Below are 13,210 nucleotides of genomic sequence, written 5' to 3'. Positions count from 1 at the left end.
CTATGTTTTATTTTCTGGAAATTTTTAAATCTGGAAATGATAAATATTCTTCTAGGTAAAACAGACACTGTCTTACACCTTGAATGCCTCATTTGAGATGCGTAGAAGTGTTCCTGCATTCACATCAAAGCACCTCCAGGACAGCTAGGGGAGGTGGATTATTTGTGATACATCTTTTTTTCGTGTAGAGACTTAGTATTACAAGGATGTATTGAATATAACTGTTTGCACACACATGTGTAAATAAGTGTCTCTGAAGAAAACAAAACTTGTTAACCTCATTCCATCCCCCTGTACTTTTACGGGATCTCTGAAAACTGTTTGATGCTCTGTGGGCCCCTTTCTCAGTGACCCAACACCTCTCAAAGTGCCAAGATTTTACGAAGAGCAGCTGTACTCACCTGTGTTACTTCCAAACACACAATGATTTCAGAAATAAATTAAGACTTTTATAATTTTGGGCAGCTTTTTTCCTGCTGTTCAGGAGCGTTGCTTCTTCTCAAACACCTTCCCTGAGACTTTCGGCAGCACAAAAGACACTAACTCCAGGAGGAATCCACCTACAGTCCTCAAGCCCTCTTACATTCCTAAACATACCACATAAGCATAAGGCACTTTTTTCATACATTGTGCCTCCTCCAGCCTCCAGCTTTCTTGGACAGAAGTGCTGATGGGGAAGGAAGAGGCTGTGACAATCCACAGTTGCTGCTGTGGAGCTTTGGGCAACAATGAACTCGGCCTAAGAGTCAGAACAGGCAGCCTTACAGTCAGGAGAGCACAAAACATTTCACCTGTAGTCATCACTCTCAACAGTGCTGCTCCTCGTTTTGGTCTGAGAACTTTTGTTTTCCTGAAATGAAATGTATTAGTGCACTACATGGCAGTACTCAGACACACACTGGATTGATTTACTCTTAGGGGGAACTGGAAATATTGTTTAAGGAAGCTCATACAAGAGATCATGGGAGACTTGAAAGTACTGTAGTAGAGGCAGAGAAATAACTGGATGCAAATCTGTAGGAAACCAGGATTCATTAGTTCTGTGCTACCAGAACTTCTCTTTATGCAGCTGCTCCTCTGATTCCATAGTACATCTTTTCCTTACTCAGCCTAACATTACCAGACCCTCACCTTGCATGCAGTGACCTGCCAAAGCAAGAAGATCCTGAGCTCATGGAGGATAAAAGTTAAGCAACCATGCACGTAGTAAGACATTTCTCTTTAAATCTGTGGTTCGGATTCTCTGCTAAAAGAGAAAGATATGTGACCTCTGTGCAACACTTTCAGCCACTCAGCTCAGGGTGTAGTAGTCCACCCGGGATTAGGCATTCTTCTGTGCATTGCTAGTGTGCCTGTAGGGCCACACCTACTCCAAAAGCTAGAAACAGTGTTTGCTTGGGTCAGGTGGGAACACAAGAAAACAGAATACAAGCTAGTGCTTTTTTCCCAGGGACTGTGGCAGCTATCTTACATGCTCGCTTCTGTCAGCCTGCTGGTGTTAAAAACTCAAGAAGTACAAGAATAAGGTAGAAGAGGAGAATTTCTTCATGAAAGAAATAAGTGCTTCTGTCCAAATGACCTTTTGTGACTACCGTTTTAAGCAAAAACAGGCAGTTCTTGCAGAGAAATCAATTGTAGAGATGCTAAGCAGAAGTGGGCACTAACTTCCAAGTAAAGAAAAAAAAGCTTATCTTTTTATATCTATTTTGATGCTGCTTGCTATAGTCACAATGGGCTATAATGGTCTTTCAAATTTTCCAGCACAAAGTTCTAATCTGAGGATATTCTAATGAAGCGAGACAAATGCTCAACACAATAGCCAGGCATTTCTGCAATGAAATATGAAGCTAAGGCCAAAACCGGAGGTCAAGTTTTACAGGCAAAACTTTCAGAAATTCTGATGGCTGGCTGTGTAAATGAAGACATCACACTTTGGCCTGCGACCGCTATCGTGTGTTGAAAGCATTTTTGTTTTAGAAAAACAAAGCGATCTGCAAAATCCTGGCACATTGGGAAGGTAATTTTAGCATCTGCATCAAGCATTTTGTGCTGCAATTTCCTTAAGGATATTTCAGGCAAATTTTAAATGCACACCACCTCCAAGAAGCTGTCTAGCATTGAAGCCACTGTTATCTTTGGCACTGTGGGAAAGAAATTTAACGTTTCTCTACTCGTTTTAATAAAACATGAAGATATGCTTGCTTCAGGTTCAGAAAGCAGCATATCCATGTGGCAAATAAGAAACATTATTACCTCAAAGCTGCTTTGCGTTCTTGCTCTACGCCTTTACATAGTACCTTCAACACATCCTTCCCTTCCCCAAAGGATTTTAAGGACAAGTCTCTCCAGATGGCTGCCCTCTTCTGGATGGAATCAAAAACTGTTTGATTATTTCCACATAGATGAAATGCAGTGGTCTGCTTTTCAATGGAGGACGATTTAAATTTTTTCCTTGTGTCTGTGTAATCACAAAGGTTACGCTATGCCAGAATGAGAACTAAGAAATTCTATGGGGCTGCTTTATAATTCTCTACAGTTAGCCAACTTTTTTTGGAGTATTTAGCCAACTTGCACTTTTTTTTTTTTTTTTTTTGCTACCTTACAAAATTTTTCACGTTTGCATTTCTTTCCTATATTTATCAGTGCTTAAAACACACTGTTGTTTCTTTGTAAAGTATTTAATCCTCCTCCACAAACATAATGGAAAAAATTTCCATAGCTCTTTGATGCTTAAGGTAAGCATATTAAACACAAAATATTATGTCTGGAAGGGTTCTTATATAATCTATTCCTCTGCCCCAAGTCAGGGTCATATATTTCTTTGCTACTCTAGATCAGTGTTTGGCTGACCCCTGATAAAGACAGCTGATAATGGGGAATGCACAATTTTTGCAGGGAACGCAGTCCACTGCTTCACCAGTTAACTATTAGTGTTCCTACAGGTTTGTTTATAGACTCGTGAAATGAGTAAAGGGCTCTAGAGATGATTTTCAAAAGGACCCATTCATCGGGGAGCTTGGAGTTTCTTTCTGTGAGCTCTCATCTTTAAATTGAGTACAAGGATTATGATGGAAAGTAGAAAGGCTGAAGACAAAACATCCCTTAAAGAGGGTTTCAGTTCTTGACAGTGGAACCAGGAAGTTGGAGGTTTTTCTCTGTATTATGTATGCACAGTCATACAACCAGTGCACGCTTTGAAACTTTCACTGCACATCTGTGCATCACTGCATGGACTAGGCACCAAGCCAAAAGCTGAATTCCTACGAGTCCGTGCAGCTCCCACACATTTACAGCACTAGGACCCAGAGGGAGCTTAATTTCTGTGAGTCAGTGCAGCTAGCTGAGCCCTGAGAGCAGTGAATGAGGCTGGAAAGGCAGAGGGAATGTGAATGGCTCTTCTGGCTTGGGAAAGTGTCCACGGACTGGGGTGCTGCGGACTACAAAACAGCTTGGACAACTGTGTGGATTCCCTGTACCCCTGGTGTCCAGTGATACTGCTCTGAGGTGAGTAACCCCACTACAGTCAGTTTTCACAAAGCAAGTAACGCGGCTGTTGCACCAGTTGTGGAAGTTTGATATCTTCAAAATTAGCCAGTGTGTTTTTGCTGTGCAGTGATTTTTGCTCTCTTGAGGAGGAACAGATAGATGCCTTTGAAATATGGAGTACTTGTTCCTTAAAAATAACATGAAAATTGCAAGAAAAGTGTGGTCTATTGAAACTGAAAATTGCATCTATTAATGCAGGTTAAACTGCACACACATCTGGAAGGTGTTCATAAAGGATTCCTGTTTAAGCTTAAAGCTTGAAAACATCTTTAGTAAGAACAACTTAATCTTAGAGAAACATAAGTATTATTCTCATTCTTTTTATCCAGGTATATGAGAACTTAGTTTTATTCGCATTGTACAGCAGTTACACCTATATGAAAATTCTTTACTGCCTTTGTTCTGAATATTAAGGCTTACTTAACAATTATTTTTTTCTGTGATAATTTTACTCCAGATAAGAACTCCTTTTTTTCTTTACTAATATAAATAAATAGGAATTCTAGTAAATCAAAACATGACTGGCCCAAGGCAGAAACCTTTTAGCTACAGGCAGAGCAGTAGCTCAGTAGAGACTTTGTACCCTCTAGGATGTCCACTTGGAATAGCTTACAAACTCCCTGCTGCCTGCCTGTTAGCGACACGATGAAACTAACAATGCTTATTGATTTATACCGGGTGATACACTGTTTTATCTGATACACTAGTCAGAGACAAAAAAAAGGGACCCCAGTAAGGGAGACAGAAAGAATTTGTGTGCTGAGGACAAAAAGTGTTTGCGCTTCAGTTGCTTTCTTCACTTTAAATTCTCCTTATATGCTCAAGAAGTTTTAGAAAAACAGCGAAAGTGAGCGTGCTTGTCAGGCTGGTTTTTCCAAGTTGTCACAACTTCGAAGTTGCATTGTAACTGTTAGACAGATAATTTATGGGTGTTTTCATGCATTAGAGTATCACAATGAAGTCTTTTGGGCACTTTTTTGCTAACCCAAAATGAGATGTGACAATTATTTGCAAAAAGAGAGAGGAAGCTAACTTGCCTGTACGTTCATACTCTTTGCACTTCTGAGCTGTTCCAGATATTATGGAAAACAGACTTTAAAAATAACTCTGGCGACTACCATTTCAGACATCTGTCTCAAACTCACAAGGTTACAATATTTTCCACACTTTCACAAGGAGATTACAGTGATGGAAGAACGAAATAAACTGGAGCATCCACATGAGTACAATAAAAAAGATTTGGCCTCTAAATACATTAATAATTATATATATGAATCATTGTCTAACAAATCTCAGCAAGGTCGGGAGAGGAGCCCTCCTGACGAATCTGTGCAGCACAGTAACAGTGACTTCACATCTTCATCGATCCCAGCCATTCACCCTAAAGGGGTCTGTCAGTCTCACGATAAGGTAGTAAAGAAAGTAACTGTGCCTTTCTTTTTCTCATCCTCGTAGCTAAGTAGTGTCTATTTTCTCAACCAAAAGCTTAAATTATTTTTTCAGATGTCTTCATTTAAGTTCAGTGGAGAATTACAATGAGCACAACGAATCATTCTAACCCATATGCTAAGTAAACAATTGCTACGTAGAATAACTAGACAGTCTATGTAATCACCGTAAGATGTTAATTTTAAAAATCAGGTTAGAAAAATACCTAAAAAATGTATCCAGATTTAGCATTTGCAAGTATAAAATGTCTTTCTTCAATGGGATACCTAGAACAAAGGTCAGATAGAACACATTTAAATACTACATTATTTCAATCACTAGAATAAGTTCCATGAGTTCCCCAAGTGCTCCATGGCTTTGGCCATGTAAAAATGTTCCTTTAAATACAAATTCTATTAATCGCTTTTCTGTTTCTTTACAAAATGCTTTCAGGACTAACAGAATATTAAATACATATTAATTAGCATTAATTGACTTAAAGGCATGTGGAAAAAACATTGGTAATTTTAAGAAGTTAACGTAATTCTGCCCTTTTTTTAGTCTATACTTTAAGAACAAACTCTGCCGATAAAAAATAGAGGGCTAATAAAATTAAGGTTTTCATTCCAAAAGATTCAGTATTCTAACACCAAAAGCCATGTTGGATTGGTGGGTTTAGAAATACTTGTCTATCCTTCAAATCGAAGTCCAATAAAAGCTAGTGAAACTCAACTCCTTTGAAACTGGCTACAGCAATGGTGACCTCTGCTGGCACCTGCCCTCTCATGGAAAGAAGGTTTAAGGGCTTACTCAGAAAGTGACCCTGAACTACATTTATTAGATCAGCTGATACACTTAGAGAAATGTAAATTAACACCTCTTCCCACAAAACTTGGCGCACGGTAAAGAAAGTGAAAGGCACACATAACAGTGCTACTACAACTGCATTTCTTTCACAGTAAGAAGGAAATTGCTGAATTTGACTTGAACCCGTTCACAGAGGCAAATGTATTTAAGAGCATTTCTATGACAGAAGCATCTCCTGCTCTGGGATAGATGTCCTAAGGGATGAGTGTGGCTTGTTCTCCTGACGCAACACCCTTTGTGCAGATCTGCCAAATTCATTAAATATTTGCATGTGTATTTATACCAAAAATTACGTGGCCAAGCAAAGCAAGATCGGTTTTGCTCTTGCCAAGAGATCATAGTATCTATGAATGTGAGTTACGTGCACTCTTACCTGCCCAGCCCCGCTAATACTAAAGCTGTATAACTTCATTGGTGAGAAGAAAATCTCAGGCGCCTGATATAAACCTATACTGTCCCCACATCCTGAATATTGCATGTAGTTCTGGTCATCGTTTACACCTCAGAAAAAGAATAAAGTAAAACAAGAAAAGGTGCAGATTGATGAAAGGCCTGGAACATTTTCCTTATTTAGAGAAACTATATAGATTATGATTTCTAGGTCTGGAAAAGAGATGTCCGAGGGGGGTTATAACAAAGATACTTAGAGTCATAATTGTCCCCGACATATTAAAAAGGAAATGGCTGCTGTCTCATCTCCCAGTTCAAAAGCTGAGGAGCGAGAAATAAAGCTAGCAGGTGGCGAGTGCAAGGCCAACAAAAGAAGGCGGTTGCTCTCTCCATGCATAACTGAGCTACGGAATTCGCAGGGGTTCAGGAAGTAATCAGACATTCTAAAAGCAAAGACACTACCTGTGGTTCAGGAAATCTGTGATTCAAAAATGACTGCTGAGTGGGAGAAAACACCAAGGAGATGATCACCATATGGTTGCCCTATTCATACATCACTCCCTAAACATTAGTAGCTACTGCAGGAGGCAGAATACTGGCCTGGATGAACTTCTGTTCAGACACCCCAACCTTCTCCTCAGTGTTTTAGCCTGGCAAATACTTGACTAATCCTAGCAAGAAGAAACGTGAATGTGTAATATTTACTATGGGTTGCTAGTTTGCTGATGAAAGAATGGCGTTCTGGCAAAACGAAAAGGTAAAGACAGCATTCTTTATTTTCATTTTTGTTGAAGAATTAGGTGTAGGCATGTGTTCATGTAAGTTTCCACTACAGAAAGACATTAATGCTGAGATTTACAGCTATTCAGGTAAATCAATGACTAAAGAGATTATGACTGAGATATTGGAGAAAGGCCTATGAAAATACACAACTGGTTGATCTTGTGAAATTCACTGCGATATACTGCAAATGGGAAAAGACAATTTTATCTCATATCCTTGTGGCCTGTTTATTTGTGGAGCTGATACCTTATTTGGAACTCATTACTGAACTCATACTTTTCTAACTGCTTTCACTAAAAATATACATACATCTAAGTAAAAAGTAGCATGGAAATGTTACCTTATTAATTACACTGACAATATATCTTTAACTCTGAGAACTGCATCACCCTGCAAAATGCAACAGTCCAGAGAATGGCAACGCAATCAGTGAAACCTGAATGCCAAGAACCGCTGGCATATTGTGAGGTTGAAAGGCAGAGAAGTGAGAGATCAACCTGACTTTGCCAACCTATCCCCAGGTTAGCTGACTTGCTGTTGATGCACTAAATGTGTTTTTCAGCCTGTAGCATGCATAAAGAAACACTGCAATTATACAGGACTTCCTGTGTGTAAAAGTGGGATTTTGTGCCCACAAATTTTGATCCTCTGAGAGTATGAAGTGTTTGCAAATGAGTTACAATGTACTGGAACATTAACACCTGGCATTTGTAAACCATTACAGAGATAGAGGAGAAGGGATGAAATAAAATTTAATGGATACACACATGAAGCTGTAAGATGCCGAATGCATTGGCAGAGAGTTGGGAAGTCACCAAAGATATACAGAGTTGGCTACAGGAATTCACTAGTCGGCACGTCTCTGAATGCATTACCTCCAGATGAAGCACACCCAAGTACACCACACGGCACGGTTACTTTCATGTGTTTAGAAGAATGAGACAGAATGATACAGTACTCGACCACCTTCAGGCATAATGTCTGTGCGACCAGATTCATGTGAAAGACATTTAGATTACACCATTACTGTACATCAATAGAAAATATGCGAAGCGCTGCTCAATATTTTAGCCTGCATACAGCTATTAAGATGAAAATTGCTGTATGCCTGTAGCAATCAGGCCCTATATACACATGTACATGAATGACACTTCTCTGGCATTTTATCTAATCCAAAATTAAAACGACTGCACAACTTAGTTTGAAATAACATGCTTGATGGCTTTACTGCCAGGCTTCTGTAGCATCATTTGAATTTTCTGTGCCATTGTTCAATGAATGAAACACTTTTGACTTTTCCTTATTTTGGAAGTAATGTTTATTTCCCAGTAAAGAGCCTTTCTTCTTTTTTACCTAGGCTCTTGCATTCACAACAATACTTTGAGATTTTATGGCATAGCAGTTGGCACTATCAGATGACCCAAATCAAGATCTATCAGGCTCTCATTCTCTGTTGCTGGGATCAGTTTTATCACATGCACATGGCTTCCTCATTTCATAGTGGTACTCCCTGGAAGAAACTGTTAGATGGTGACAATGCATAAGAAAAACCCTGAGGAATTCCCTGGCCTGGACTTTACAACCCAAACCCTAACAGTCTCCCCTCAGTCTGACAGTCCCTACCAATATTTTCTGAACACAACTCTGATCACTGTCAGAAATCATACCTGCAGTAACCAGGCCACTTGATGTAGTTCAAGACTTCCTTTGTTCAGGGATTTTGTAAAGCTGAACACGGAACAGAGATCATTAAACTGAATCAAAAAAATCTTTCCCTAATTTACATTCCTGGCTCCAAAATCAAATTTCTTGTTCCCATAGGGTCCATAACAATGTGCTAATAAAACATCAGATTCTGCTCCCATTGACTTGTTATGTATCAAAACTCTCACTGATTTCACTGGAAAAAAGATTCAAGCACAAAGAAAAAAATCAAATAAAAGGTAAGACAATTCTTTGTTTTGGGCCTTAGTTTACATATTATCGACAAAATCATAATGACCATTTATGTTATGTAAATATGAAGCTCCTTCCAGGAATAAAATGAAAGAAATGAATGAATAATTGATAAAATTAATCTGCTTCTTACACTCAGGGCTGGTCATTTAATTTGAACTGCCATATTGGTGAGAAATGTTGTGCATGAAAACAGTATGCAACAAAAATTAATTTACCTCAGTTAGTTGTTAACTGCTCAGAAATCTAATAAAAGATTAGGCTGTTTCTGACAGTACTGACTTAAAAATGAGTAAATTAGCCCAGTATAAATACTGCTGGGAAGCAGGTTATTTCTTTGACAGCTTTCTATTTGTTAAGTATGGCTTTGCTAGTCTAAAAACTACTATTTTGATTTTCTTCGTTTCATATTTTTCCCTCTGCATTGTGTGTGTATAAAGGTGACAAAGATTTTTTTTTGTGGTCTGGTTCACTGATTTACTTTGATTGTCTTTATTTTGTTCTTTACACAACCATATGTGATCTAGGCTTTTAAAAAAAAAACAACAAAACACTTCTTCAGAAATTTTTGTAATGGAGATCTGCCAGCCACCTCACTGCTATATATTACTTTGTTTATGATATGTTTAGCAGCTCTGGCTCACGGAATAGCTGTTTTTCTATTTTGAAACATATCTTTAAATTTTCTGAAGCCTTTATGCGCTGGATGACTCAGGTATGAAAAAAGACCTGTGCTTGTTCACAAAGAGATTTGCCCTGTGGTGGATGACACAGCCTGCATTTTCCAAAATGCATCATTTCCTGCCGATTATTTCGCGATCCTTTTGAGAGGCTCTATGTACCAGCCTCAGAGCAGCGAGGTGTTTAAGCCGCGTGCATTACCACAGCCATAAAAAATCGTTCATTTGAACTATTCACCGCTTAACACGTTTCAAGAACAACTCACAATTCTGATGAACGTAACTATAAATTCAGCCCTACTTAGGAACTGTACTTTCACTAATCACGGAAATGATTACACTGTGGCCTTCAGGGACCGTCAGCAGGGCACATCAGCTGCAGTGGGTCAGTAGGCAAGAATTAACTGCCAAGCTGTGTAAGAACGGATGTCTTTTGTCACTGCAGCTGTACATATCCTTAATTTTATGGTGCTTTCATATTTCAGACTGAAAATTAACACTTCTAGACAGCAGCCTTTCAACAATGGCATTTTCCCTATTAATAACAGGCGAGGGGGCATAGAATAGCCATCTCTGAAAATTTACAGATTTTTCATTGTATTTAGATATATGAAGCAAACTAACTGCAATTGATGGACTGCTACATTGCACAGTCTGCAGGCAGCAGGTGCTCAGAGATTTGTGACTTCATAGGACAATTTGCTTCAGGGCAGGATGGTCTACAAAAGAAAGGGCTGGTTTTTTTTTCCAAAGCACTTACTAATTTCCAGTTGCACTGTGTTTGTGTGTCATATTTAGAACCCACTTAGCAGGTTCTGAAGCATCTGAAAATCAATATGGAATCTGAGAGCACAACAGCTTTGGAAATTTGATCCCAGGAACTGAAAACTGGGCATCTAAAAACTGAGATACCCACAAATAATGTGTTCTGTAGGGCACTTGCTAAGAGAAGTACGCTAACTTACACTGCATTCCGTATCAGCTTCTGCTTGCATTTCTGGAGGTCCCTAGGAAACAAACTGTACACGCTGCTTCTGTGTTTAATTTGTATCCATTTGTTCCTAAGGTTTTAGTAAGTTAGAAACAAAAGAAATGCTTTATAATAATTCACATTTAGTAGTTTCATACTCCATTCAAATTTTACTGCTGGTTTATTCTACAGATCTCAAGGAATCAAGTACACTATGAGTGTGGATTGCTCAAAACTTAAGAGACAAACATGCATGTAATCTTAGGGGGATTTAAATGTTTTGAATTACATTAACACATTAATTCTTTTGAACTAAATATGCACGTGGATATAGGGATTGTTGCTTTTACTTTGTATAGCTACATTTCATTAAATTTGAGTGATTTTTCGATTCTCTAGAAAGGCAATGGATTCCCAACTAACCACTGACTTTATTCGGGTTTGTGCTAATAGATCAAGCTTCCATAGGTTTGCTTGGTTATAACTTCAGTAACCCAAGTACAGGCTTATTTCGCTTCCATTTTCTACCAGACGCCTTCCTGGAGAATGATGTTGCCACATGCCCCACAGCAATGAAGGGAGTACTCCCTCCTGCCTACCTTGCCCACTGACAGTGGTAACGCTTTGAAATTGTAGAAGTTACAGCCTTCTGTGCGAATTAAGAAAATCTCATAAGAGTCTTTTGTGGTCAATGGATATATGCTCTTTGTGTACCAGTAAGAGAACAGGAAATCCGCATCCAAAATTAATAACGTAGAGGGTAACTTAAGTTTTCCATGACTTCCTGTATTTTTGTGTGTGTGTGCTAGCACTTCATGAACACAAGTAGAATTATGGACACCACCTACAGCATCATGTTTGACAAGTTTGTTCAGACTGCTGATCACCAGAAAATGTCACGCTTGTACACTTCTCTGTTTGTTTCTGATCGTGTTTGTTTCTGATTCTTAAGTAACATGAGAAAAAAATGCACAGTCACAGCTTCCTTTTTTTTTTTAAGCTATTGCTACCATCTTCACACATCTAGAAAAGGACTAAGGTTTGTGTTGGGCCTCCAACGCGGAAAATACTTCAAGTGACAACATAACTAAAGCTTTGTTTAAAAAAACAGTATCCAGAACACATTAACCAAGTCAGTTATACAGGGTTCACTGAGAGGAAGATGGCCTTCAAATATTGACAAGTGTAGAATCAAAGAATAAATCAAATGGGAAGGGACCTCAGGAGGTCACCTGTCCAATTTCCTACTCAAAGGAGGATCTACATACCATTTACCAGAAGACAAGGACTGGGCAGACAATAGCAAGCAGCAAACATTCTGCAATATTATTTCCTTGGATAGATGTGATCAGTGCAGAATTCTGGGGATGAGCAGCGTACAGCCATACAGCAGCTCTTTAAGGAACTCAGAACCAAGGAACAGCGTTATGGGGGACATTCAGTCTCCTAGATGAGATTCAGATTGGCTCCACTGATGAAGGACGGTGTCTGTGTGATAATGTTGTGTATTTATTACTGTTTTGACACCCACAAGTTTTTCCATATGAGAAGCCAACCATTCTTTCTCTCAGTCAGTTTGGGGGGGTTTGGTTTTGGTTTAGGGGTTTCCCTTTTGCTTTTCCTTTCCAGCTTGCTGCAGTTTGCAGTCATCAGCTTAGGTATCTTCTCTTTTATCTTATATTGCCTTTGACCAAGAGTTCGAGTTAAGGCCTTCCTTCACCTATAACAAAGATATCCTTCCACAGGCTCAGATGCTTGGTGCCTCTTCCACTCCAAAAGCTAAGTGCATCAAAGGGAACCACCTGATGACATGTTCAATAACAACAGAAAGCACTTGTTTGCACACCATGTAGTTAAGCTGCAGAACTCCTAGTCACGAAGTATTTTGCTCCTAAAAATGTAAATGGATTCAAGGAATAGCTAGACAGGTACACACAAGGGAAATATACTGAAGATTTTAAATGCACAGAAAACTCCTCTGGCACAGAAAGCTGCTCATCCAAACGCTGCAGAAAGATAGGAGAGTGGTTGGGAAAGTACCACTATATGCTTACCTTGCTCTTAGACACTTCCTTAAGGATCTTCCATTTGCCTCTGTCAGAGACCGAACGACAAGATGTGCCTTTCATCTGGTCCAACACGGTCATTCATATGTATTGATAGTATGTTAAAGGGGTTGTCTTTAATAAGGACAAGTTCATTTTTCTTTCTTCTGATCACAGTGTTCGCAATTCTTTTCATTTCCCTCAGCAAAACTGATCGTACTAACTGCACTTCTTACCAGGAAGGAAAAAGTACACAAAGTGTGTCAAGAGAAATAAATAAGTACTGAGAGATAACTGCCTCTTCATCCTGTTTTAACTTTTTTTTACTGTGGGTACAGCATGGAGCCAGTTATTTTTCAATTAATTATCTAACATTCATTCAGGGTTGTTTTATACTCACTTCTTCCCATAATAAAGACTCCAGTCCTGTAAACAAGGCTAGTATTCTTTGTTCATCTGTGGATGACATTCCTCTATATTCCTACCACATACTGGCTGTTTCATAACGTGTGTTTGCTCGTGCTCAGTTTACCAAGTGATCCATA

At 39.0% G+C, this 13,210-nt stretch overlaps 1 protein-coding gene across 3 annotated transcripts in view; it reads left to right on the top strand.

The window, feature by feature from the left end:
* The first annotated feature begins 3,225 nt into the window (after nt 1-3,225).
* Nucleotides 3,226-13,210, top strand: part of NGF (nerve growth factor) — a 34,960-nt gene continuing 24,975 nt past the window's right edge. Inside the window, exons 1-2 of one of the 3 annotated variants that reach the window (XM_064472087.1) lie at nt 3,226-3,504; nt 8,836-8,957. The gene's annotated coding sequence lies outside the window, so the exon portion shown is untranslated. The remainder of the gene's footprint in view (nt 3,505-8,835; nt 8,958-13,210) is intronic. The other 2 variants (XM_064472085.1, XM_064472086.1) reach the window with 2 other exon arrangements.

This window comes from Phalacrocorax carbo, chromosome 23 (genome assembly GCF_963921805.1).
Source record: "Phalacrocorax carbo chromosome 23, bPhaCar2.1, whole genome shotgun sequence".
Classification (NCBI taxonomy): Eukaryota; Metazoa; Chordata; class Aves; order Suliformes; family Phalacrocoracidae; genus Phalacrocorax; species Phalacrocorax carbo.
Note: the sequence above shows the minus strand (reverse complement) of the source record. Positions and strands in the feature narration are given on the sequence as shown.